This window comes from Felis catus, chromosome X (assembly GCF_018350175.1).
Source record: "Felis catus isolate Fca126 chromosome X, F.catus_Fca126_mat1.0, whole genome shotgun sequence".
NCBI classification, from domain to species: Eukaryota; Metazoa; Chordata; class Mammalia; order Carnivora; family Felidae; genus Felis; species Felis catus.
Genome location: NC_058386.1, coordinates 74192198 through 74218890, shown reverse-complemented (window position 1 = coordinate 74218890; position 26693 = coordinate 74192198). Strand labels below are relative to the sequence as shown.

Here is a 26693-nt window from a genome sequence, read left to right as displayed (position 1 = left end):
TAGGGTTCCCTCTAGGGAATTAAGTTTGAAGTATTTTTCATTGGAACAGATTAGAAAGCCCAGAAATAAACCCACAATCATGTGGTCAATTAATCTTCAATAAAGCAAGAAAGAATATCCAATAAGAAAAAGATGGTCTCTTCAAAAAATGGTGTTTGGAAATCTGGACAGCTACATGCAAAATAATGAAACTGGACCACTTTCTGGTTTTTTTTTTAATTTTTTTAAACATTTATTCATTTTTGAGAGACAGAGAGAGACAAAGCATGAGTTGGGGAGGGGAAAAGAAAGAGGGAGACACAGAATTTGAAGCAGGCTCCAGGCTCTGAGCTGTCAGCGCAGATCCCAACACAGGGCTTGAAACCACAGACTTCGCAATCATGACCTGAGCTGAAGTCGGATGCTTAACCAACTGAGCCATCCAGGCATCCCTGGACCACTTTCTTTCACCATATGCACTCAAACAAAAAAAAATCAAAATGGATTAAAGACCCAAATGTGAGACCTGAAACCATAAAAATCCTAGAAGGGAGCACAGTCAGCAATATTTTTACATCAGCTATTGCAACATTTTTTGAAATAAGTCCACCTAGGCAAAAGAAACTAAAGCAAGGGGGTACCTGGGTGGCTCAGTTGGTTTAGCATCTGACTTCAGCTCAGGTCATGATTTCACTGCTCACGTGTTCAGGCCCCATGTCAGGATCTGTGCTCACAGCTCAGAGCCTGGAGCTTGCTTCAGATTCTCTGTCTCCCTCTCTCTCTGCACCTTTTCACTCATGCTCTGTCTCTTTCTCTCAAAAATAAATAAACATTAATTTTTTTCTAAAAAAAAGGAAACTAAAGCAAAAATAAACTATTGGGACTATATAAAAAAATCTTCTGGACAGTGAAAGAAACAATCAACAAAATGAAAAGACAACCTACTGAATGGAAGAAGATATTTACAAATGACATATTAAAAAAGGGTTATTATCTAAAATATATATACTGATACAACTCAACACCCCCCAGAAATAATCCAATTAAAAATAAGCAGAAAACATGAATAGACATTTTACTAAAGAAGACATCTAGATGACCAGAAGAAACATGAAAAGATGGTTAACATCACTCATCATTAGGGAAATGCAAATCAAAACTGCAATGAGCTATTGGGCACCTGGGCGGCTCAGTTATTTAAACATCTGACTGGTTCAGGTCATGATCTCATGGTTCATGAGCTCAATCCCCATGTCAGGCTCTGTGCTGACAGCTGGGAGCCTAGGGACCGCTTCAGATTCTTTGTCTCCCTCTCTCTCTGCCCCTCCCGGCTTGCTCTCTGTCTCTCTCTCAAAAATAAATAAACAAAAAATTCTTAATACAAATACAATGAGATATTACTTCACACCTATCAGAATGGCTAAAATAAAAAATATAAGAAAAAAATATTGGTGAGGATATGGAGAAAAAGACACCCTCTTGCACTGTTGGTAGGAATGCAAACTGGTGCAGCCACCCTGGAAAACAATATTTTAAAAAGCTAAAAATAGGAGTATGCCATGATCCAGTAATTACACTACTGAGTATATACTCCCAAAATACAAAAACACTAATTCAAAGGGCACCTGGGTGGCTCAGCCAGTTGAGTGACTGACTTCACCATAATCTCATGATTCTTGAATTCGAGCCCCATGTTGGGCTCTGTGATGACAGCTTGGAGCTTGGAGTCTGCTTCAGAGTCTGTGTCTCCCTCTCTCTCTGCCCCTTCCCAACTCTCTCTCTCTCTCTCTGTCAAGAATAAATTAACATTAAAAAAAATTTTTAGTGGCTCCTGGGTGGCTCAGTCGGTTAAGCGTCCGACTTTGGATCAGGTCACGATCTCACAGTTCATGAGTTTGAACCACACGTTGGGCTCTGGGCTGACAGCTCAGAGCCTGGACTTGGTTCAGATTCTGTGTCTCCCTCTCTCTCTGCCCCTCCCCTGCTCATGCTCTGTCTCTCTCAAAAGCAAATAAATAAATATTAATTTTTTTTTAAAAAAAGCACTAATTCAAAAGGATACATGTACCCTGATGTTTTTGGCAGCATTATCTACAAGAGCCAAGTTATGGAAACAGCCCAAGTGTCCATTGACTGAGGAATAAAGATTTGGTATATGTATACAATGGAATATTATTCAGCCCTAAAAAATAATGAAATCTTGCTATTTGCAACAACATGGGTGGAGCTAGGAAGTATAATACTGAACAAAACAAGTCAGTAAGAGAGACAAATACCACATGATCTCATTCATACATGGAATTTAAGAAACAAAACAAATGAGCAAAAGAAACAGAACAAAAGAGAGAGAAGCCAAGAAAGAGTCTTAACTATAGAGAAGACTTTTAACTATAGAGAACAAACTGATGGTTACAGAGGGGAGGTGGGGAGCAGGATGGGTGAAATAGGTGATGGGGATTAAGGAGGGCACTTGTCATGAAAAGCAAAGGTTGATGTATGGAATTGTTGAATCACTATATTGTACTCTTGAAACTAATATTATATTATATGTTAGTTATATTGGAATTAAAATTAAATTTTAATTTAAAAATGTTAAAGGGGCTCCTGGGTGGCTCAGTCGGTTGAGCTTCTGACTTCAGCTCAGGTCATGATCTCACAGTTCATGGGTTCAAGCCCCGTGTTGGACTCTGTGCTGACAGCTCAGAGCATGGAGCCTGCCTTGGATTCCGTGTCTCCCTCTCTCTCTCTGCCCCACCCCTGCTCTCTCTCTCTCTCTCCCAAATAAACATTAAAAAAAATTTTAAAAATTAGAAAAAAAAGGTTGAAGCATTTACCATGAGCACTGACATAGAAGGAATTCCTGGTGGTCTAATCAAGAGACAACAGGAGCTAGTTTTTCATTCTACATATGGATTGTTCAGCCTGCTGAAATATAATACTATAGAAATAGCAACACTTGGGTGTATTTAAAGCAACATTTAAAGTATTTTTTAAATTCACAACGATTACATGAAGATTTCTGAAAGAGTGTATATGTGCACAGTTTCAAGATCAGGTAGCACATTTCTGTAATAGCAGTGATCAGTTACAAATGTTCAAAAAATATTACTATATGAATCTATACTCTCTCCCTGTGTCCTTCTAAATGGGTCCTTAAGCTGCTAATGCTTAGTCATGATGTAACTAGGTATCTTTGAGCCACATACAGAACACAAAATATCTATATGAGATCATGTGGTATTTGCAAAACATGAAAAGATGCTCAGAAATTTATAATAACAATTTAAATTATAGTTAATAATTGAAGAAACAATTCACAAAGTCATGTTCAAATGCATTGTTAAATGCATCATAATAGTAGTACTAAAAAGTGTTTCTTTTATTTGTAGGCTTCAGATATCATAAAGAGCTTTTGTTGTTGTTATTGCATTAGTTTTAATAGGGATGATTTTCCTTCAACAATTCTTTTTTTTTCCCTAAAAAGTAGCAAGACTAGATTTTATTGGATACTAAAGAGATAAAGATGACAAAATAGCAGCTCCTTTTAGAAAGGGAAATCAGGGCACCTGGGTGACTTAGTTGGTTGAGCATCGGACTCTTGATTTCTGCTCACGTCATAAATCTCATGGTTCCTGAGTTTGAGTGCCATGTCAGGCTCTGCACTGTTTGTGTGAAGCCTGCTTAGGATTCTTCCTCCATCTCAAAATAAATTAGTAAAATGTAAAAATAAAATTAAGAAGAAAGGGAAGATCAATAAAAATTACTAGTTAATTAGAATTCTAATTATAGACTAGCATAAATAGGGACTATATCTTTTATGATCCTGCTATTATTCACAAAATATTACTGTTTCTCTTTCAGATTGATCTTCAGTGCTGGTTTATAAGCCATAGAAGAAGACCATGTCATTATTTTACTGATTAATCTCATATTTATCAAAATTTTTAAAAGTTTACCACGTTGAACTCCCTTTTTATCCATTGAGTACCTACTAATGTTTGACCATTTTCCTTGTTGTCCTTATTCTAAATTCAGCTAATTTAAAACATTTTATTTTCTCTTTGACTACATATGTCAACACCAACACTTGTTTTAGTGAAGAAAAGACCTATTGAATTATTTATTGTTAGTAAAATTTTGAAGATCTAGTTCATAATAAGGGGTGTTAGAAGTAGAAAAAAAAAACCCATGTTGTGAACTGAGGGACACACATTCCAGTTCATGTAAATCTGTGTAATCAAACCTCGCTTGGTATCTGTTTTCTTATCTGTCAAATGAGATGGTTGGGTTGTTCTATAATTTCTTTTTAATATTTCTTTTCTGTCTATAATTCTATGGCTTTTTAAGGAAATAGACTAACACTAGATACAAACCCCAACTAATTTATGATGTAAAATCAATATATGGGATATGAAAATACCATATTGCACCTTCAAAATTAATATATTTATTGTAAAGTACAAAATCTTGATGATAAAGAAATTGCCTTGTCCGTTGTAGGGCAACTGAAAATAATTTTCTCTCCAATTGATGGTGTTGTCATCTAATTGGGAGTTACTTCTCCCAATTTCCCACTGCTTGAAAATAACAGAGATTTTCATATAAAAATTTCACAGCTCTTATCTATAATCTATTTGATGCTTTATAGACAACATCTAGGTGTGGAATGATTATCTTAAGGAACCATAACATCCTTTCAGTAAGTCAATAGCTGATGTGTGGGTAAATCAAGGTGAATGAACCTTTCTTATACTCAACACCATATAAGCTCCACTTTAATCATATTTTCTCTGATGAATAGAGAAATCACAGTGGAGAATTATGATAGCAGTTGAAAAATGCACTTAACCTCATTGTGACACATATGATATTTGCAGAAAATGATCATGTGAAGTTTAATTGCTGTGTTAGATAATTTGGTCCAAGCCAAGTGTATCCTATTAAAATGTAAAAGTAAGTGCTCGCTTTGGCAGCACATATACTAAAATTGGAACGATACAGAGAAGATTAGCATGGCCCCTGCGCAAGGATGACACGCAAATTCGTGAAGCGCTCCATATTTTTCTGATGCATGGGGCCACTTGTACTCCAATGTTCATAGCAGCACTCCCAACAATAGCCAAATTATGGAAAGAGCCTAAATGTCCATCAACTGATGAATGGATAAAGAAATTGTGGTTTATATACACAATGGAATACTACGTGGCAATGAGAAAAGATGAAATATGGCCTTTTGTAGCAATGTGGATGGAACTGGAGAGTGTGATGCTAAGTGAAATAAGCCATACAGAGAAAGACCGATACCATATGGTTTCACTCTTATGTGGATCCTGAGAAACTTAACAGGAACCCATGGGGGAGGGGAAGAAAAAAAAAAAAAGAGGTTAGAGTGGGAGAGAGCCAAAGCATAAGAGACTGTTAAAAACTGAAAACAAACTGAGGGTTGATGGGGGGTGGGAGGGAGGAGAGGGTGGGTGATGGGTATTGAGGAGGGCACCTTTTGGGATGAGCACTGGGTGTTGTATGGACACCAATTTGTCAATAAATTTCATATATAAAAAAATAAAATGTAAAAGTAATATAATTAGTGTTATAGAATAAATAACATAAATAGCACTTAAGAAAATTACTCAACTTGAACTTTAAATATAGTGAAATAAATGGAAGAAAACAGTATTAATTGTACTTCATAGATTTAATTAAAAGACATTTTTTAAGTTTATTTATTTATTTTGAGAGAAAGAGAGCACAAACTGGGGAAGGGATGAGAGAAGGAGAACAGACCCTGATGTGGGTTTCAAACCCTTAAACTGTGAGATCATGATCTGAACTGAGATCAAGAGTTAGACACTTAACCAACTGAGCCACCCAGGTGCCCCGAAGTGAAATATTTTTTTAATGTTTATTTATCTTAAGAGAGAGAGAGAGAGAGAGTGCAAATGGGGGAGGGGCAGAGAGAGAGGGAGACACAGAATCTGAAGCAGGCTCCAGGCTCTGTGCTAACAGCGGGGCTCGAACCCAAGAGCGGTGAGATCATGACCTTAGGTGAAGCTGGATGCTTAACCAACTGAACCACCCAGGCATCCCATGAAAGATTTTTTAATTTTTTTTAACGTTTATTTATTCTTGAGAGATAGGGAGAGACAGAGCATGAGTAGGGGAGGGGTAGAGAGAGAGGGAGACACAGAATCTGAAGCAGGCTCCAGGCTCTAAGCTGTCAGCACAGAGCCCAATATGGGGCTTGAAACCACAAATCATGAGATCATGACCTGAGCCAAAGTCAGACACTTAACCAACTGAGCCACCCAGGCGCCCCCCATGAAATATTTTTTTTTTAATGAAATTGAATATCATTAGTTCACATTAAGTTAAATTAGGTCATCCTTTAGTTGAGCTTAGTCTGAGCTATTCTTAAGCAATTTATTCTGAAGGCAAAGAAATTTGAAATTTTTGTGAGCCAACACAAAAAAGCTTCACAGGGGAAGAATTCAGTTGAAAGGATGGTTCAAATGAAATGAATCTTGTAACACAGAGGTAATTTTAATTCTTAAAATAGATGTACCTGATTAGGGATTATTGTCTCCAAGGATTGAAGAACAATGAACCTATGATCACATTAAGTAAACATCATAGTGAACAGAAGCTACTCATAGGTTTGAAAACCATTTGCAAACAATTTTTCCCCATTTGAATTGCAAAGTAGTCTGTATAAGTTTAAAAGCTGCCAGCATGGGGCGCCTGGGTGGCGCAGTCGGCTAAGCGTCCGACTTCAGCCAGGTCACGATCCTGCGGTCCTGAATTCCAGCCCCGCGTCAGGCTCTGGGCTGATGGCTCGGAGCCTGGAGCCTGTTTCTGATTTTGTGTCTCCCTCTCTCTCTGCCCCTCCCCCGTTCATGCTCTGTCTCTCACTGTCCCAAAAATAAAATAAAAAACGTTGAAAAAAAATTAAAAAAAAAAATAATAAAAGCTGCCAGCAGTGAAACGGAAAACCTAGAGAAAAATGGCAATTTTCATTGTCCATCAGTGAACAAATATTTCATGACAAAAGAAGAGAATAATGGATATGAGTAGAAGGGACATTTTTGAACTACATTAGCATAAAAATAAGTGTAACAACAAAACAAATGGCCACAGGTCTATAGTTTTTACATACATACTTAAAGCTATTCTGCTTCATTTGTATTCAAGTTATAAAGGTAGGTCTACAGGAATTTGTATGAAGTACAATTTTTTTTTATGATTTAGGAAAGAAATACCAAACTTTTTAAACGTTAATTAAATCATTATATAGACACAAATTACATTTGCCAGACAGGATAGCGAATGGTTCCAATTATACAATCTACTCTTGAGTCAATTTTGAGATTTCTTTATATAATTAACTTAATCAAATAAAAGCTTTAAAAAATAATTCATATTCATTCAACAAATATTTATTCAACATGTACTGTGTGTTAGAACCTTGATTCAGTGAAGATACATCAGTTAAAAACAAAACAAATCAAATATTCCTGATCTGATGGAACTAATATTCTGGTGGAGAAAGACAAATCATAACTATAGATATATATCTTCGTTTCTATATCAGTATTAATATATGTATAGATACAGTGTAGATAGTGGCATATGGTATGGAAAAAATAGAGCAGAAGAAAATCATGTAATAAATATTAAGGAACAAAAATTGTAAATTGGATCTATAGGACAGATTTTACTGAAAATGTGACATTTTTTAGTAAGACTGGAAAGAGCTGAAGGTAATATATTAGTTTCCCATGGCTGCTGTATACAACAGGCCACCAAACAATGTGGCTTCAAATAATACAAATGTATTACATTACAGTTCTATAGGTCATAATTTCGACATAGGTATCACTGGGCTAAAATCAAGGTATCACCAGTAGGACTGTGTTCCTTTCTGGAAGCTCTATGGGAAAATCCCTCTCCTTATCTTTTCCATCTTTTACTTTTTAAAAAGTTTTTGTTTTAATCCCAGTTAAAGTGTTGTATTAGTTTCAAGTGAACAATACAGTAATTCAACAATTGTGTACATCACCAGTGCTCATCATGACAAGTGTACTCCTTAATCTCCACCACCTATTTAACCCATCCCCCAACTCACATTCCCTTTGGTAATCATCAATTTGTTCTCTATAATTAAGAGTTTGTTTCTTGGTTTGTCTATCTTTCTCTCTCTTTTTTTTTTCCTCCTTTGCTTAAAGGCTGACGGAATTCCTTGGCTCATGGCCTCTTTTTTCCATCTTCAAATACAGTAACATTTCTGAACTTTCACCCTTGCATCTCCTCACTGCAGCCAGAATAGGTTCTCTGCTTTTAAAAATTCTTGCGATGCAGTTGGGTCTACCCAGTTAATACAGGATGATTTCCCACTTTAAGTCCTTGCCTTAATCACATCTGCAAAGTCCATTTTGCCATGTAAATTAACATTGTTTACAGGTTCTAAGTATTAGGACTCAGACATTTTTGGAGATCCATTATTCTACTATCACAGATATAGCTATGCATGTATCTGAGGGCAAAATATTCTGGAGAGAATGAATATAGTGAACAAAAGCCTTGAATTTTCAGTGTGTTTATTAAAAATAGCAAGTAGCTTAGTGTAGCTGGACCTGAGTGAGGTCAGGAGAAAGTGGTAGAAAAGGAGGTCAGAAAAAGAATGGAAAGGGGTAGGGGCAAATTGTAGAGGGCTTTGTAGGTCCTTATAAAGTATTCCAACTCTCTTTGAGAAGAATGGGAAGCAGTTGGTGGTTTGTGAGCAGAAGTGTGATGTGATCTGACTTTGGTTTTTACAAGATGGCTTTGGTGAGTTTATTGAGAAATGACTTCAAGAAGGCAGCGCTAGATTCATTGTGATAATTCTTACGTAAGTATATTCTAAAATATATTTAGTTTTAAGTAAGTAGATGAATTTCAAGCAGGAAAAGCTCATGGTTTTATTACTTGCCTTCTATCAAAATTTTTGTTGTATTAAAAGACTATAAAAGCATCTGAAGGGAAAAAATCCTCTTTTATTAACTATCAATGTCATGTTTAAGATCAAACATGTCATTCACTCAAACTATGTGAATTTATAATGGCATCTGATGTTCTAAAATTAAATTACTGAATGGGCTACTTGTCTATAAGTAAGTTATTTATATGATTGTTGGTTAATTTTACATTTACCACTACAAGTAACAAGATTGGTTCATGGCTGAGCTTGAGCACACACACATGCACACACACACACATATGGCCACATATGTAAATAACTAAAACAATATCTTTTACAAAGCAAGGTACAGCTGTAATTCAATATATACTTAAAAATGTAAAAGGATTTTTTTTTTATTTTTTTTTCAACGTTTATTTATTTTTGGGACAGAGAGAGACAGAGCATGAACGGGGGAGGGGCAGAGAGAGAGGGAGACACAGAATCGGAAACAGGCTCCAGGCTCCGAGCCATCAGCCCAGAGCCTGACGCGGGGCTCGAACTCACGGACCGCGAGATCGTGACCTGGCTGAAGTCGGATGCTTAACCGACTGCGCCATCCAGGCGCCCCAAAGGATTTTTAAAATACCTAAACATAGAAAAAAATGTTAGCACAAAAGAAACGTTATATAATTAGATATTTCAATGAATAATTTAAAAGTGATTTAAGAAAACCTATTCTTTTTTAACCCTCATTAACATAAAATTAGCACAAAAACAATTAGGAAGAATCATGTCTTAGTCGATGCTACACAAAACATTTTCCGGGGGGAAAATATGCTTTATATCATCTTCTCTAAGGTTTGACTACCTGTAGAAAGAGATGTTAAAAACTGATAGGACAGTGAATTAAAAGTATTATGTATTCATATAACTAAATATCTCTGGTTGCCCCCATAAGGATGGACTAGTGTAGGCCTCTTGACTAGAATAACTTATTGAATATCAAGTAAATAAACCCAATACAATTTTTTTGGAATCTATAATTGTTTTTTAAGAAGTCAAGACACACATCCATTTGTTTTTAAATGTTTATTGTAGTCTACTATTTATGTTTATGTTTTTAATTGAACATATAATTCTATGTGTCACTAATAAAATTTTTAATACAAAGCCTTACTATTTCAGAAGACAGTATTCAATAAGACTGTTGTTTTTTAGATCTGGGCAGATTTTATTCACATTATGGGAGGAGAAGTCTTGGAAAAGTTAAATAATGTATCTTTCATGGAGAATCCATCTAGTAAGTGACTATTTTATTATTGCTGAGTTTAAAGGGTTGTAAGTCTTTAGATGTAAGATGAAGTACAGATGCTTTGTTCCAACAAATAACCCATGAATCCCCACTTGATGTGTTCACTGACATTAAACAGAGATTTCTGTTTTACAGGACAATATGGTTGACTGATAAGATTTCTATGAACTTTTCTTTTCTCTTTCTTTCTCACAATAAAAATTGTCTACTTCAAAATGTAAATGGAAGTTAATCTTGAATCTTTCATACAAGTTGATAGATTAATTGCCAATATAGTGTTGGTAGTTTTTAATGTATATGCAAAAATCTCATTAATATTTGTTATTCAAAACATTTTATTTTAAAGATGGAGTTCTATGTGTTTTCTCCTTGAATGTCATATTTTAGGAATCTTTTGAAATATGTTATTCACACATTGGAAGCTAGTCATTTTATCAGGATAAAATACAGATACTAAACCTTTGATGTTATGCTGACATATGCTTAGGAGTGACTAATTAGCTATCAATACCACATCTACTGTGCCTACTTATTCTGAAAAACAATATAAAAGAGCTTATTTTGGTGAGTTGCAAAATAACTCCAAAGAATAGATGCACATGACAGAAATACCTTGTTGAATTTCTATAGTATGAGCAAGAAGATAAATAGCTATTAAGACTATAAGCTAATTTTATAAAGCAATTCTGTTTTGAGATTTCTTCTTCTGTGATTGCTACAGCTAAAATTAAAATAATAAACTAACAGAATCCTGAGTTGAATTCAGTCATGATAGTAAAAGGCAAGTAGCTAGTTAAAACAGGAAACTATCTCTTTTAATTTTCTTACTAATAAAATTATATAATTGTATCTTCATATTTCCCATTGTTTAGTTAATAGGATGTATATACTCCTTGTCCTTCAAAGAGTTCAAAAATCAAACCTAGTGGAACATACTAAAAATCCAGAAACATGGAAAAATCAAAAGAAGGAAAGTGGAGAAGGAACAATAAAAAAGAGAAGATGAAAGGCAATCTTTTATACCTCTACATCATATAAACTGAGAGCAATATATTGGAGGAATTTGTTCTACTCCTGCTTCCTGAAGAGGTAGTAGATAGACCTCTGTTAGGTTCAAGATTTCTCTTCCCAGATTTATGCCCATTATTTCATGCTTTTCTTTCCATTAACACTATTATTTTCACTATTCATTGCTGTTATTACTTCTGCTATTGGTCCTTTTTTTCATTTCTTATTCAAAATTGAATATATTGCACAAACTTTGATGTGGGGAGATAACAAGAAATTCTTACAATTAAAATGTATTTGACAAATAAATCCATTTGTTTTCCTTATCAAATGCGGTTAGTTTTCTTTGTCATTGTTATATACTTATAAAATTTATAGAAATTATTATGATCAATAGAATTTCTAAAATATGATTCTATGGCACAATTTTGGAAAATGTAAAAAATATGATTTTATTTTTATAAGTGTTTAGCACTACATATGAATTTCTTTTGACTTAATCTAACCATCTACCTTAGGCAGAAGAAAATAGCAGCTTATTATAAGAGAGAACTGAGACTGAGAAGAAAATATATAGATTATGCTTCTCTATCTGCCTTGACTTGCTATATGACCTTGATAAAATAATACAGTTGCCATATTGTTAATTGGCTTTTAAAAATTGAATTTACAGTACTTTTTGCTTCTTGCTGCCTCATCATTAATTAAATACCTTCGATTTTCTTCTAAAGGTGTGAGGCAAAGGCCATATGGATATAATTCCCAGATATCATCATTTCTTAACTTCATATTCTACAACTCAGAAATTACCCATTTACTGAGTCTCTGCTATGTGTCGAATATTGTACTAAAACATATGGAGTCAAAGAACTTGTTGATCATGAACTAAAAGACAGTCATTTAACCAACCTTCAAGGAATTTATAAGCTGAAGCAGAGGTAGAAGTCACAACTTAAAGTTTTCTCATGTTGTTAAGTTCTTAAACACTCACTTATATTCACATGGTTCTGACTCAAAATAAGATCCAACTTATTTTATACATAATGTGAAACTGATGTACAAAAATAATATTGAATGCTATGGAGTTAGCAATTTGAAGGCATTATTTTCTTGATTAAAAAATATTTCCTAAAAGTCATTATGTTATTCTTCTTGATAAGAAACCATTTAAAAATGGGAATGCTAAAAGGGCACAAACAATGGATTTTTTTAAAATTATGGACTGACAAGGTCCATCAGATAACTCAAAACTAGTTCGATAGCATTAAAAATCTTATTTTTTTACTCGTCTTTTTACAAGAAGAATTATACCCAGAGGTATAGCCTTAGATAAAACATTTCATGTATGATCCCTTATTTTCATAATCAATACAAATGATTCTGAAACAAAATGTAAAGTGTCACTACAGGTTTAAGAAATGCTATTTCCTGAAGAGTTAAGATAGCAGAGTAGTAGGGAGACCCTGGGTTTGCCTCATCCCTTGAACACAGCTAGATCAACATCCAAATCATTTTGAACACCTAGGAAATCAATCTAAGGATTAAGAGACCAATCTGCATAATTAGAGGGAGAGAACGTGGCATGTATGAGATTAGAAAACATGAATTAGGAGGGAGAAAAGCCATGGTGCTGTGGAGGGGATGGCACACTTTTCACAGAAAGAAAGCAGACAGGGAGAAGGAGAGAGGAGGAGAGAGAGCAGTATGTCTAGTTTTTGCAAGAAAAACACTCTTCCAAAATCATTGACGGGGGATCCAGAGGAACTATTGCCAAGGTTTTGCAAACAGTGGAGTTCAAATTCTGAGGTTTTAGAAGTCCATCCAGCCCATTCACCAGAGTCAAACTGGGCAGGCAGTGGTGCTCCTGGGGAGAAAGAGAGCAGAGGCCTGGGAGTGGACAGTATGGTGTGGGGATCCTTTGGGTTGTATTGGGAGAGAACTTTCCCCTTCCTGGAGTGCATTTGGAAGAGGACATATAGTATTGCCTCTCCAAGGACAAAAGATCTGGTGCACATCAGTGAGCAGCTATTCAACAGCAGGGGACAGAGGTATGCACAGAAGGCAGATAATCTGGCTGCAGCTTTTTGCTTTGCTTTACCATAAACTGCAGGCACCTGGGAAGCTGTGTGACTGCTTTTCTGAGACAGAAGGGTGCCAGGTGCAGGCAGCCCTGCCAGGCTCTCCTGCAGAGAAGGGGAGTGGGTCTGCATCTTGCAGGGTCTTTTATGATTTGGAATTTTGAATCCCAGACACACACCAGAGATAAAACACAGAACTATGGTGTCAAGTGTGTCAATGGCCCAGGCACAAACAGATTGAGGGCTGGGATCTGACAGAAGCCTGGGACAAAGGAGGGGAGATTTTTTGCTTTTCTGTGAGGGTTTCCAGAACAGTTGCAGGCACCAGCTCCCTTACCCAGGGACCAAAGTGCAAGGTCGATTCCATACTCCCCACCCACCAGTGGTAGGACTTCAGTGATGAATACAGCGCCCCCAGTGGAGGCTGGATTCACTTAACATTAAACCCTGATACCTGAGCCCTGCAGAGGCATCTTTACCAGGGGAGATCTGACTGTGAGCCAGCACAGCAGGCCTCTCTCCAAGAAGAGCGACACAGGACCCCCACACGCATGAAGTTTACTACTTATGGAGTGTGGAGTGCTCCAAAGCATCAGCTTCAGTTCTGGTGTAAATAAGACCAGTTCCCCCACCCCTCCCCAGGCCTATAGTTTTTTGATTATCTGTTTTTGGTTGTTGTTGTTCCTTTTCCTTTTCTCTATTTTGAATCAGGTTTTTTTTTTAAATGAGACTTATTTTAACAAACAAATCAAAGCACATCTAGTTAAAAGTGCAAATACTCCCCATTGCAAGCAAAGAAGAATGTTGCAGAGGACTGGTCTGTGACAAACAGCAGCCAAAACACAATAGCAAAGTGCACACAGCATACACCAGAAACACTTCCTGAAGCACCAGACCCTGGACAGTGTATCATCCCATCTTAATATAGCATGACTCTCAGGAACAGGAAAAAACAAACTTTCATAACACACAAAAGACAGAAACCTAGACAAAATGAAAAGATGGAAGAGTTCTCTCCAAAAGGAAGGTCAAGAAGAAATCTCAGCTAGGGATTTGCTCAAAACATATATAAGCAATATATCTAAAGAATTTAGAACAGCAGTCATAAGAATAATAGCTGGGTTTGAAAAAATCATAGAAGACAACAGAGAAACCTTTGCTGCAGAGGTAAAAGACTTAAATACTTGTCAGGCAAAAATAAAATAAAATGTTATAACTGAGATACAAAACCAACTGGTGTCATAACAACAAGGACAGAAGAAGTATAGAAATGAATAAGTGATATAAAATATAAAATTATGTAAAGTAATGAAGCAAAAGGAAGAGGGAAGGAAAACTATTAGATCATAAATATAGACTTAAGGAACTCAGGAATTCCATAAAGAACAGTAATATCCATATCATAGAAGTCCAAGAAGAGTAGGAAAAAGGGTCAGAAGGTTTATTTAAGCAAATAATAACTTAGAACTTCCCTAATCTGAGGAAGGAAACATACATTCAATCACAAGAGGCACAGAAGCTCCCTTCAAAATCAACAAAAACAGTTCAACACCAAGACATATTATAGTGAAACTTATATAATACAAAGATAAAGATAAAATTACGAAAGCAGCTATTAATCTACAAGGGTAGACACATAAGTTTAGCAGCAGAGATATCCACAGAAACTTGGCAGGCCAGAGGAAGTGTCATAATATATTCAATGTGTTGAACAGGAAAAATATGCAGCCAAGAATACTTTATGCAGCAAGGCTGTTATTTAGAATAGAAGGTGGGATAAAGAGTTACCAAGACAAACAAAAGCTAAAGGAATTCATGAACACTAACTAAACTAGCTCTGACAAAAATATTAAAGGAGATGTTTTGAGCAGGAAAGAGAGACCAAAAGCAACAGAGACTTGAAAGGAATATAGACAATCTACAGAAACAGTGACTTTTCATGTAATATAATAGCACTAAATTCATATCTATCAATAATTACTCTGAATGTCAATAGACAAAATGCTCCAATCAAAAGACATAAGGTATCAGAATGGATAAAAAAAATACCCATCAATATGTTGCTTAAAAGAGGCTCATTTTGAACCAAGGCACCTCCAGATTGAAAGTGAGATGGGGGAGAACCATTTATCATACTAATATACATCAAAAAGAAAGCTGAAGTAGCCATACTATATCAGATAAACTAGATTTCAAACCAAAGATTGTAATAAGAGATGAAGAAGGGCACTATATCATAATATAATATCATAATAACAATATATCATAAATTTCTTGCATCCAACAAGAAGTTCTAACAATTGTAAATATATATGTCCCCAAGTTGGAAGCAGTCAAATATATAAATAAATTAATAACAAATTAAAGAAACTCATTGTTAATAACACAACACTTACAGTAATGGAGAGATCATTGAAGCAGAAGATCAAGAAGGAAACAATGACTTTGAATAACACACTAGACCAGATGGACTTAAAACATATATTCAGAGCATTTATTCCTAAAACAACAGAATACACATTCTTTGTGAGTGCATGGGGAACATTCTACAGAAAAGATCACATACTGGGTCATAAATCAAGCCTTAACCAGTACAAAAAGATTGAAATCATGCATATATTCAGAATGCAACACTATGAAAGTTGAAGTCAACCACAAGAAAAATATTGGAAAGACCACACATACATAGAGATTAAAGAACATCCTACTAAAAAAATGAATAAGTTAACCAGGAAATTAAAGAAAAAATAAATAAATACTTTGAAGCAAATAACAATGAAAATATCTGTACCTTGAAAACTATAGAACACTTGTGAAAGAAATTGAAGAACACAGAATGAAACAGAAAACCATTTCATGCTCATGGATTGGAAGAACAATTATTGTTAAAATTTTGATACTTCCCAAAGCAATCTAGGCATTTAATGCAATTCATATCAAAATACCACCAGCATTTTTCACAGAGCTAGACCAAACAATTCTAAAATTGGTAGTGAATGATAAAAGACCCTGGATATTCAAAGTAGTGTTGATAAAGGAAATGCAAAGCAGTAGGCATCACAATTCTGGACTTCAAGCAGTATTTCATAGCTGTAGTCATCAAGACAGTATTGCACTGGCACAAAAGCAAACAATACATCAATGGGACAGAATACAGAACCCAGAAATGGACCCACAACTATATGGTCAACTGATCTTAGAGTAAGTAGGAAAAAATGTTCAATGGAAAAAAAAAACAGTCTTCAACAATTAGTGTTGGGAAAACTGGACAGCAACATGCAGAAGAATAAAACTGTACCACATTCTTACACCATACAGAAAAATAAAATAAAAATGGATGAAAGAACAAAATGGGACACAGGAAACCATCAAAATCCTAGAGAAGAACACAGGCAGCAACCTCTTTGACCTTGGTCATACCAAATTCTTACTACACACATCGCCAGAGGCAAAAGAAATCAAAGCAAACATGAACTATTGAGACTTCACCAAAATGAAATGCTTCTTCACAGTGAAGGAAATAATCAACAAAACTAAAAGGCAACCTGCAGAATGTGAGAATATATTTGCTAATGACATATCTGATAAAAGGCTAGTATACAAAATCTATAAAGAACTTCTCAAACTTAACCCCCCCAAAATAAGTACTCCAGTTAAGAAATGGGCAGAAAACGTGAACAGATGTTTCTCCTAAGAAAATATACAAATGGTTAACAGACACATGAAAAAATGCTTAACATCACTCATCATCAGGGAAATACATACCAAAACCACAAAGGGATACCACTTCACACCTGTCAGAATGGCTAACATTAGCAATTCAGGAAACAACAGATATTGGTGACCATGCAGAGAAAGGGAAACCCTTTGACACTTTTGATGGGAATGCAAACTGGTGCAGCCACTTTGGAAAACAGTTTGGAGGTTCCTCAAAAAGTTAAATATAAAACTACCCTATGTCCCAGCAGCTGCACTAGTCAGTATTTATCCAAAGGATACAAAAATACTGATTCAAAGGGGCATATGCACCCCAATGTTTATAGCAGCACTATCAAACAATAGCCAAATTATGGAAATAGCCCAAATGTCCATCACCTAATGAATGGATAAAGAAGATGTGGTATATATACATACAATAGAATATTACAAGCCACCAAAAAGAATGAAATATTGCCATTGGCAGTGACGTGGATGGAGCTAGAATGTATTATGCTAAGCGAAATAAGTCAGTCCCAGAAAGACAAATATATGATTTCATTCATATATGGAATTTAATAAACAAAACAGATGAACATAGGGGAAAGGAAGGAACAATAAAATAAGATAAAAAAACAGAGGTCCTCCTCTGGCAAACCAGAAGAGACTCTTAACTATAGAGAACAAACTGAGGGTTTCTGGAGGGGAGGTGGGTAGAGGATGGTTTAAATTCTTGATGGGCATTAAGGAAGGCACTTGGCGATAAGCTCTGGGTGTTATATGTGATGGATGACTAAATTTTACTCCTGAAACCAATACTACACTATATGCTATTTTACTTGAGTTTAAGTAAAATCTTGAAAGAAAAAAAAAAATCTTCCTTTCCTCACCCTTCACTGTAACCTTACCTACCTTAGTAAGTAATGAGCTAAAAACCTATTTTGAGAAGAAGTCTGTATTTCTAAATGTTTTCGGTTGATTTTCCAAGTTGTAGAAAATTCCTGGTTTGTATGATTAGTGTTCAACTAATTTGTATTAAATTCTTTTCTACCCAAATCTCAAAAAGGCAGAAAGAATTTCCAAAATGAATCAAATCTTAAATTTTTGTCTTCCAAATGGATCTAATGCAAAACTAGGTCAAAAATGGGAGTTCGTCTGAACTCTATTACACATTTACAATGAGATAATGGGTTTCAAACAAAGGTGTTTTGCTCCAAACTAGCTTTAGCAAATAATCTTCATGATTTTTATTAAAAAAGCACTATTTAATTATAAACATTCTTACATCTAGACAGTTGTTTATCCTGGAAAATGTTTTAGATTAGCCACTAAAGGGCATGGGATAGAAATAATTAATAAGGAGAAGATATAAACAGAATACTGTAATTGCCTTCAAATATTTTATTCAGTTTATTTTTAATTTCTTATCAATGTAAATATAGTCCCATTTGTAGCTTTCATCATCCTACTAGTGATTATGAATAGAGAGAAAGGAAACTTAACACTTCAAAATCAGCATTAATATCTGAACTTCAAAACATCAACCAACATGGTCCAGCCACTTATAATGCAGGTGAATTGGAACTAATATAAATTAAAAATTTGATATAATTGAGTAAGCGTTCTTTATAAGCATTTAACGTGCTTGTGTGTTTCTATATTTCTAAGCTACTTGAAGACCAGTATAATAGGGTCTAAATACAATAATTATTCAAGGCAGGAAAATAATATTATGTGGTAGAATACTCCAATATTTGGTAAAGAAAACTAATTTTATTCATGAATTTGTTTATGGTAGAGAAAATTAACAACAGATTCTCTAATTAAAAGTGCTTGTAATTATTATTATTACACTTATTTCTGTCTTCATGTCTAAATTATTTTTTTTTAAAAAGTAATATTGTATAAGCCCTCCATAGCTGCAAATTCCACAACAACATCCCAACATGGATTAAACTATACAATGTAGCCTAAATTCTCTAAAACAGAAGATAATTTTTTAACTTTACTTAATTGAGAAATGAGAAATTCATATAATAGGTTAATTATGGTAGTTTTTTGAAATTTTTTTTTCAACGTTTATTTATTTTTGGGACAGAGAGAGACAGAGCATGAACGGGGGAGGGGCAGAGAGAGAGGGAGACACAGAATCGGAAACAGGCTCCAGGCTCTGAGCCATCAGCCCAGAGCCCAACGCGGGGCTCGAACTCATGGACCGCGAGATCGTGACCTGGCTAAAGTCGGACGCTTAACCGACTGCGCCACCCAGGCGCCCCTTGGTAGTTTTTTGAATAAGAAGCTTGTATCTGAAAAGATTGTCAACATGGTTTGTTGTTGTTGTTTTTTTAAGTGATGTGAAGTTGAATAAGGGTCTAAGAAAATTAAGTTATGCCTTATTTGTGTGAATATAGTCTTTTCAACTATGGACACGTTTTAAGCAAATTGCTTTATATCTACATTCCTTAGTGGGTTTCCAGAACCCACTAAACACTACAAGTGGTGGATATAGATATAGTTATTAATTTTCCCATAGTAAATCACCACCTTTTATACAATTAACCATATTTAACAACCGTAAGAAACCTTTAAGATGATCTCTCTGGAATCAAGGCCTGTTATATCAATTAACTCTAGGAATCTACTTTAATTGTTCAGATTTACTTGTTTCTTCCTCTGTTATCTGGTAGGCTCTCATATCAATTAATATCTCTATTGCATAATTTATTCTTATTGTATTATGTCTTCCAATTTTCATGTCTCTCTCTTGAATGATTATGAACGTCACTCCAACTGGAAACTTGTCTTATTCAACTCTGTATCACCAGGACTGAGAACGATGAGTGCAAGGAGAACATTCAATAGTTTGTTGAATGAATGGCATATAGATGTCATTATTGTTTTCATTGATGTTAAAGAGGATAATGTAGTATGTCTCTGAAAGTTTAATGACTGAAACCATAAGAAGTTTGTTAACTTTCCAAAGGGGAAAAGAACTTACATTTACTTATTATCTACCATGAGCCACACAGGGCTAGATTCTTCATAAAAAAACTTATGGAATTTATTAATAGTCCAGAAATAGTGCAAGGCATTGGGATCTTGAAGAGCAAAGTGAGTGTTTCCTGGTGAACAAATGCAAATTTCTTACCTTAAAAGACAAGCTGTAAGAGTGTCTGGGTGACCCAGCTGGTTAAGCATCTGACTCTTGATTTCAGTTCAGGTCATGATCTCATAATTTATGTGATTGAGCCCCGCATTTGACTCTGTTCTGACAGTACAGAGCCTGCTTGGTATTCTCTCTCTTCCTCTCTCTCTGCCTCTCCCCCATTAACACACATGCACGTTCCTTCTCTCTCTCAATCTCTCAAAATAAATAAACTTTAAAAAAAAATCAAAAGGCAAAAAGTAGAAATTGCATCACCCTGCTCACAGATGGAGTTTCAGTGTTCCATCTATTTCCAGTCATTTTTTTTCAGCTTTATAAAAATAATCACAGATGTTTCTACACAATGCCAAATATGAATAGTTTAAATAAGAGCAAACTCATTATTTGTGCAAAGGGTAAAGAATATATTCACATCACAATTTATTTTTGAAGAAAACCACAGTCAGTTGAGATGAGATATCAAAATTTTTCAGCTCATCAATCCCTGCTTATGTAAATATAAAGCTAAAAGATAGCATTGCAAGGAACTGAATCCAAAGTGTGATGTATGAATTGTTTGGTAGAATTGCATTAATTAATGATTTCTCAGACTCTATTTTCTTAAACAATTTATGTTGAACACTTTGCCATAAACGAATTAGCCTATAATTTTACTGAAACAGACAGCTGTGAAAAGATAAGCATGTTAATGAAGTTGTACATGTATTGCGCATCTAATAAATATGTTAATGTTTGTTAAACTTGAAAAGTTTGAATGAATTTGATATATAGCAATTGTGCAGCATACAGTTCTCACTACAGCACACATGGCAAAAGTCAATGAATTCAGTTTAACCAAAAAAAAAAATCCTAGCAAAAACATATTGGAAATATATTCTTGAATTCAAATGGAAAATTTTTCATATGTTGTGATAAAATAAGTTTTGTTATTTACAAGTTTGAGATGATATGTGCAACTAATCATTAATCAATTAAAGTTTTGGATATATATGTCATGCATATAAATAACTTTTTATGTATTTATTTTCAAAATCGTGGAGTACCTATGGTTTGCTTTAATAAATGTTAGCTACTTCAGCATTACAAATAAATCTTGCAAATATCTCAAGATTCAGTATGAATATGACCTTGAAGTCAGTCACGTTTGTATCCAAATATTTTTGCATGTGCATGTTTTTGACAGATTTAATTGGAAAATGGGCCTTCCTTGCATTTGATAAATAGTGTAAGGGTAAATTAAACTATTTTTATAATAATCATATAATTGTGACATATTTAGATGACAGTTTCCTTATAACTGTAATATAATGCCCACAAGCAAAATCACTAAGACAATTTCAGTGGTTGTTCTTTTATGGCAGGTGTCACCTACAATTATCTAAAATATAGTTCATTAGTTAATTTCCAAATCGTAACAAGGCTTTGCTGATATGACCAATACTGGCTTATATGAAGATTATAGTCTATTTTTATATCACCCACTGCACAAGGATAGGTCAACTAAAATAAAACTTAGTGATATTAAATGGAAAGATTAGATATTAACTGTCACATAATAATCACTTATTTGAATGTTTTATAAACACACCCCTACACTCAGTGTTTATCTATCTATCTATATCTATCTATCATCTTTCTGTCATCTACCTATATCTAGCTAAACATTTACAAGATACAGTATAGAAATAATTGATCTCATTGTAAAGTTTCAGGCTAACAAGAAAAGGTACATTTAAAGAAACTTTTCTACACAATGCTCCTAGTAGGTATTTTCTGTTACTCATTTTAAGTGAGATTTTCACATAGTTTGGAAAACACAAGAGTGCTGGCTTGCTCTATTAACAGGTGGAGTGTTATTGATCCAATACTTGCAGATTAGAGAAGAGGTAATTTTTTGACTCTTAAGATTTGTTATCATTTGGCTACTTTTAGTCCAACAATGAATTGGAAAACATGCCTATGCATGCAAAGCCTGTTCAAGATGAATGCATTTTGATTTCCTACAAATCCCTTGATTTTCACTTATTTTCAGACAACTATCAGGAATTAAAGCCTGGAGCACATTATTTTAGATTCCTAATTATAAATTCAAGTATGATTTAAACAAAATAAGCTATTTACAAGTGAACTGAATAGAAAAACAATCTCTCATTTTGGATGGATATTCATTCCAGGTCTAAAATTATGGATTTTGGTGCACATCTGGAACTGAAAGTAGTTATTTTTATGTTTTTGACTCTGCAAAAAAATTGATTTAACATAGAATCAAGTTGGTTACATGCATCCAATGTTGGGAAAATAATTATTGTCTTCAAACTGAAAAAAAGGAGGGGATTATAGCTCGTTAGGAATAGACAACAAATTTTGTTTCTTCCTTAACTGATAGTGATTGACCTTAACTCTTAACCCTAAAAGACAGAGCAAAATGGTCTCAAAGCAAATGCTATTCACAGTATCTGAAATATTTACTGAAGCTTTACAATGCAGTTGAATCTCAAAAGCACAAAGTTAAAATAGATTTCAAGTTCAATTTTCAGTACTGATGATAATTTGCAGATTGTTTATGAAAACAAAGAACCGTAAGGTTTTTTGGTCACCAAAGAAATTAATAAATACATCTTGATTAATTAAACTTTGTATTCTATAAATATCAAAGATAATTTATAAATGCCTAATTAATATCAAAATATTAAATGAAATAGAAAGTATTTAAACCAATTGGGCAAATTGTTAAGTGAAACTAAACAAGCGATCTGTGCTTGATTTAAGTTATAGATATAATGTAAACAAGCAGATTAACTTAGAAAAACTGAGCTCAGCATGCATGAAAGGGTGTCTATTACTGCCTGATGATGGGTGACAGATTAATCAGGGAAAGCTTTATTCAGGATATGGTTTTAAAATCAAGTTTTTAAGAAAAGCATAGATTGGTTAAGAAGGAAAAGGACCATTTAAATAAAATATATATGTGATAATAGAATTTCCTCTGTGAAATTTCCTCAAGCCATTATGATATATATGAACATTTCTTTTTTCAGAATTCAAAATATTACTGTAGCTTGTAACACAAATTTGGCACTTAAATGTGTACTGCCTTGTGTAGATTATATTATTTTATTTCTTGAGGGTAGATACAAATGTGTATATACATATACATATATAATTATTATATATTATATACATATATTCTACTATATTTTAACATATATGTGTATATACACACATATATGTGTTTATTCTAACACACACATGTGTATATATATATATGTGTGTGTGTGTCTGTGTGTGTGTATGTGTGTGTGTGTGTGTACATACACTCACATATCTTCCACAGCTAGCACAGGCAGCTAGCATAAGACTCAGCACATTCTAGGAAATTTTTAAAAAATAGATAAAGGAAAAAAAGAGAGGCCATGGGTGATATCAGGAATGAAACAGGTATCTGGTAACAATTATTTGCAAGGGATTTAGGCCCTCCTAAGACGCCAAATTGTGAAATTGATGATAATATTATTTACAATGTGGTATACCAGAATCAGTTGCACTAAATATTTTAAACTGCTTTATTCAGGTATAATTTACATACAAAAAACTGCACATATTTGAATTTCACAACATAAGATGTGACATATGTATATACTTGGGAAATCATCACTACAATCAAAATATTTAACAGATCCACACCCTCATCAATTTCCATGAACCTCTTTGTAATCCATCCTTCCTACTCCTCCTCATTCACCTCCCTCAGAAAAGCACTGATTGGATTTCTGTCACAAAAGTTTAGTTTATATTCTTTAGAGTTATACATATATTGATTCATACTGTATGCACATATTTTGTTTGGCTTAGTTTACTCAGAATAATTATTTTAAAATTCATGCACTTTGTTGCATGTATCAGTGGAATATTACATTTGTTGAGGAGTAGAAGTCCATTGTATTGATTCACCACAATTTGTTTATCCATTTCCCATTCATGGACATTTGGGATGCTTCTAGAAATTGACTATAAAAAAACAAAGTTATAATAAAACTATCTGCACAAGTCTTTTTATGGACATATACTTTCATTTCTCTTGGGCAGAGTAGAATGACTGGGTCATATAAGATTTTGTTTAATTTTTAAAGAATTGTCAAACCATTTTCCAACATGTTTCCTAGCAGTACCAGTTGCTTCACATCCTCAATAAGGCCTAGTATGAAAGTTTTTAATACCAAATATTCTAAATGTTGTTTTATTTTGCATTTCCCTAATGATTAAGGGTGTGTATATTTTAATGTGGTTGTGTGCCACACAGACATCGTTTTGTTGAAGAGCTATTCACATTGTTTTAGCCATTATCATCATCATCATCATTATTATTTTAATGTTTATTTTTGAGAAAGAGAGAGAGAGCCTGAGCTGCAAAGAGAGAGAAGGAACAGAAGATCCAAAGAGAGCTCTGCACTGATAGCAGAGAGCCCAATGTGGGGCTCGAACTCACGAACTGCAAGTTCATGACCTGTGCTGAAGTCAGATACTCAAATGACTGAGTCACCCAGGTGCCCTGTTTTGAGCATTTTTTAATTAGCTGTTTGTTTTCTTATTACTAAGTTTTTATATATATATATATATATATATATATACATATATATACATATATATATGTATATACATATATATATATACATATATATATATATATATATAGTATTTTCTGGATATAAGTCCTTTGTCAAATATGAGATTTGCAAATAAATTATCTTTCTGTGGCTTATTTTTTTCATTCTCTTAAAAGTGTCTTTAAAAAGCTGATTTTTTTTATTTTGATATAATATAAATATTTTTTGGTGTTGCATATAAGAAATTACTGTATAATCCAAGGTCAGAAAGATCTCACATTTTTTTCTTCTAGGAGATTTATAGTTTTAGGTTTTAAAATTACATTAATGATCCATTTTGAGTTAATATCTATATATTAGTATATGGTGTAAAGTATGAATCAAAGTTCTTTCTGTCACACATGGATATTCAAATATAATTGATCCCTTAGCAACCTGGGAGTCAAGGGCATTGACTTCCTGTCCTGCACAGTCAAAAATCTGCATATTACATTTGACTGTCCCAAAATTTAACTACTAATAGCCTACTGTTAACTGGAAGTCTTATGAAAAACATAAATGGTTGATCAACACATGTTTTATGTGTTATGTATTTTATACTGTATTCTCATAATAAAGTAAGCTAGAGATTCAGAATCATCAAAATTGAGTCTAGAATATTTTGTTATATTTGTGAAGAAAAAATGTTTAGAGAACTTAACTTATATACATCTTAATTAAAATATCTTAATTGTGCAAAATAAGTCTTTTTGTTAAAGAAATATTCCTCAAAGAGGACAAAAATATATTTTGATGATATATCCCACTTGAAAGAAATCTCATCATATGTATAATTTTAGGTGCATACTATGTGGACACTTTAAAATGTCTTCAATAATTAAATTCTGGAAAAGCCACAATTAGAAACTGCCAGGACCCAGAGTAAAATGAAATCAAATATTTATTTTCATTCTGAAATTTTTTGATTATCACACACTGGATGTTATTTTCTCAAGTAACACAAGCACATAGAAGACTTGCAGGTAGTCTAAAGGAAGACTTTTATGAGTTCTTTCTAATAAACACTTGTAAAGCTTCAGAATAGAGCTCAGTATGCAGTCACTTAGACTAAGTGACAAATGAGAAATTTTGAGAGCAATTGAGCACTGCAAAGCCTCAGAATGGATCAACAAAAACCTACTTATTACAGTTGCTTTTGAAAGGATATAATTCAAACATTCAAAGTGTTCAAGGGCTTCCAAATTCATTCTTTGGTCCTCTAATGTAAGATTTTCAGATCTAACTCTAAGCACTCTATTTATACAATGTAATGATTTCCTTCAGATATGGCATTTGAATGCATATAACTATGGGCTGAAGGTATATGTTACATACATGCTCTAGTTTTTCAAGCCATTAAACAGATACCTAAGAAGACTGATGAGGGAGTTCATATTGGAATGTTTTTGCAACTTTTCACTGTATTACATTTACAAATTATGAGATTAAATCTTGGTATTTCTAACAATGTCCACAAAGTTTTCTTATATTTTTCAAAGAGATTCTTTTTGCATATTGATATATGTAATAGGTAATAATATAGGTAATTAAGCATGCTAACAATAAATAAGAGTTTACATGTTTTGGGGTAGTCTTCCTGGGGAGGTAAATAGGAAATGAAAATAAAAATTCCTGTGTAGTATTCAGTGAATGCTTCTATCATTTTATTTTTTTATATATTGATAAGCATGTATCAAAAATAATTGAATATGACATGTTATAAGGTAAACATAATTAAAACCACAAAATGCCTACTTAAGTCATTTTGGAAAATTGTTATTTGTCAAAGATGGCTACAAAAATATCTCTTATTCTAAATGTTCTAGAAACTTGCCACTCCAACAAGCTGTGGAGTCTGTTTTCTCTCTTCCTAAAT

The 26693-nt window shown here is 33.9% G+C and overlaps 1 non-coding gene across 1 annotated transcript; it reads left to right on the top strand.

Moving 5' to 3' along the window:
- The first annotated feature begins 4936 nt into the window (after positions 1 to 4936).
- LOC111558904 lies at positions 4937 to 5043 on the top strand. The gene has a single exon (XR_002740014.1). It is a non-coding gene; the product is annotated as a U6 spliceosomal RNA (small nuclear RNA).
- Positions 5044 to 26693: the final 21650 nt, after the last annotated feature.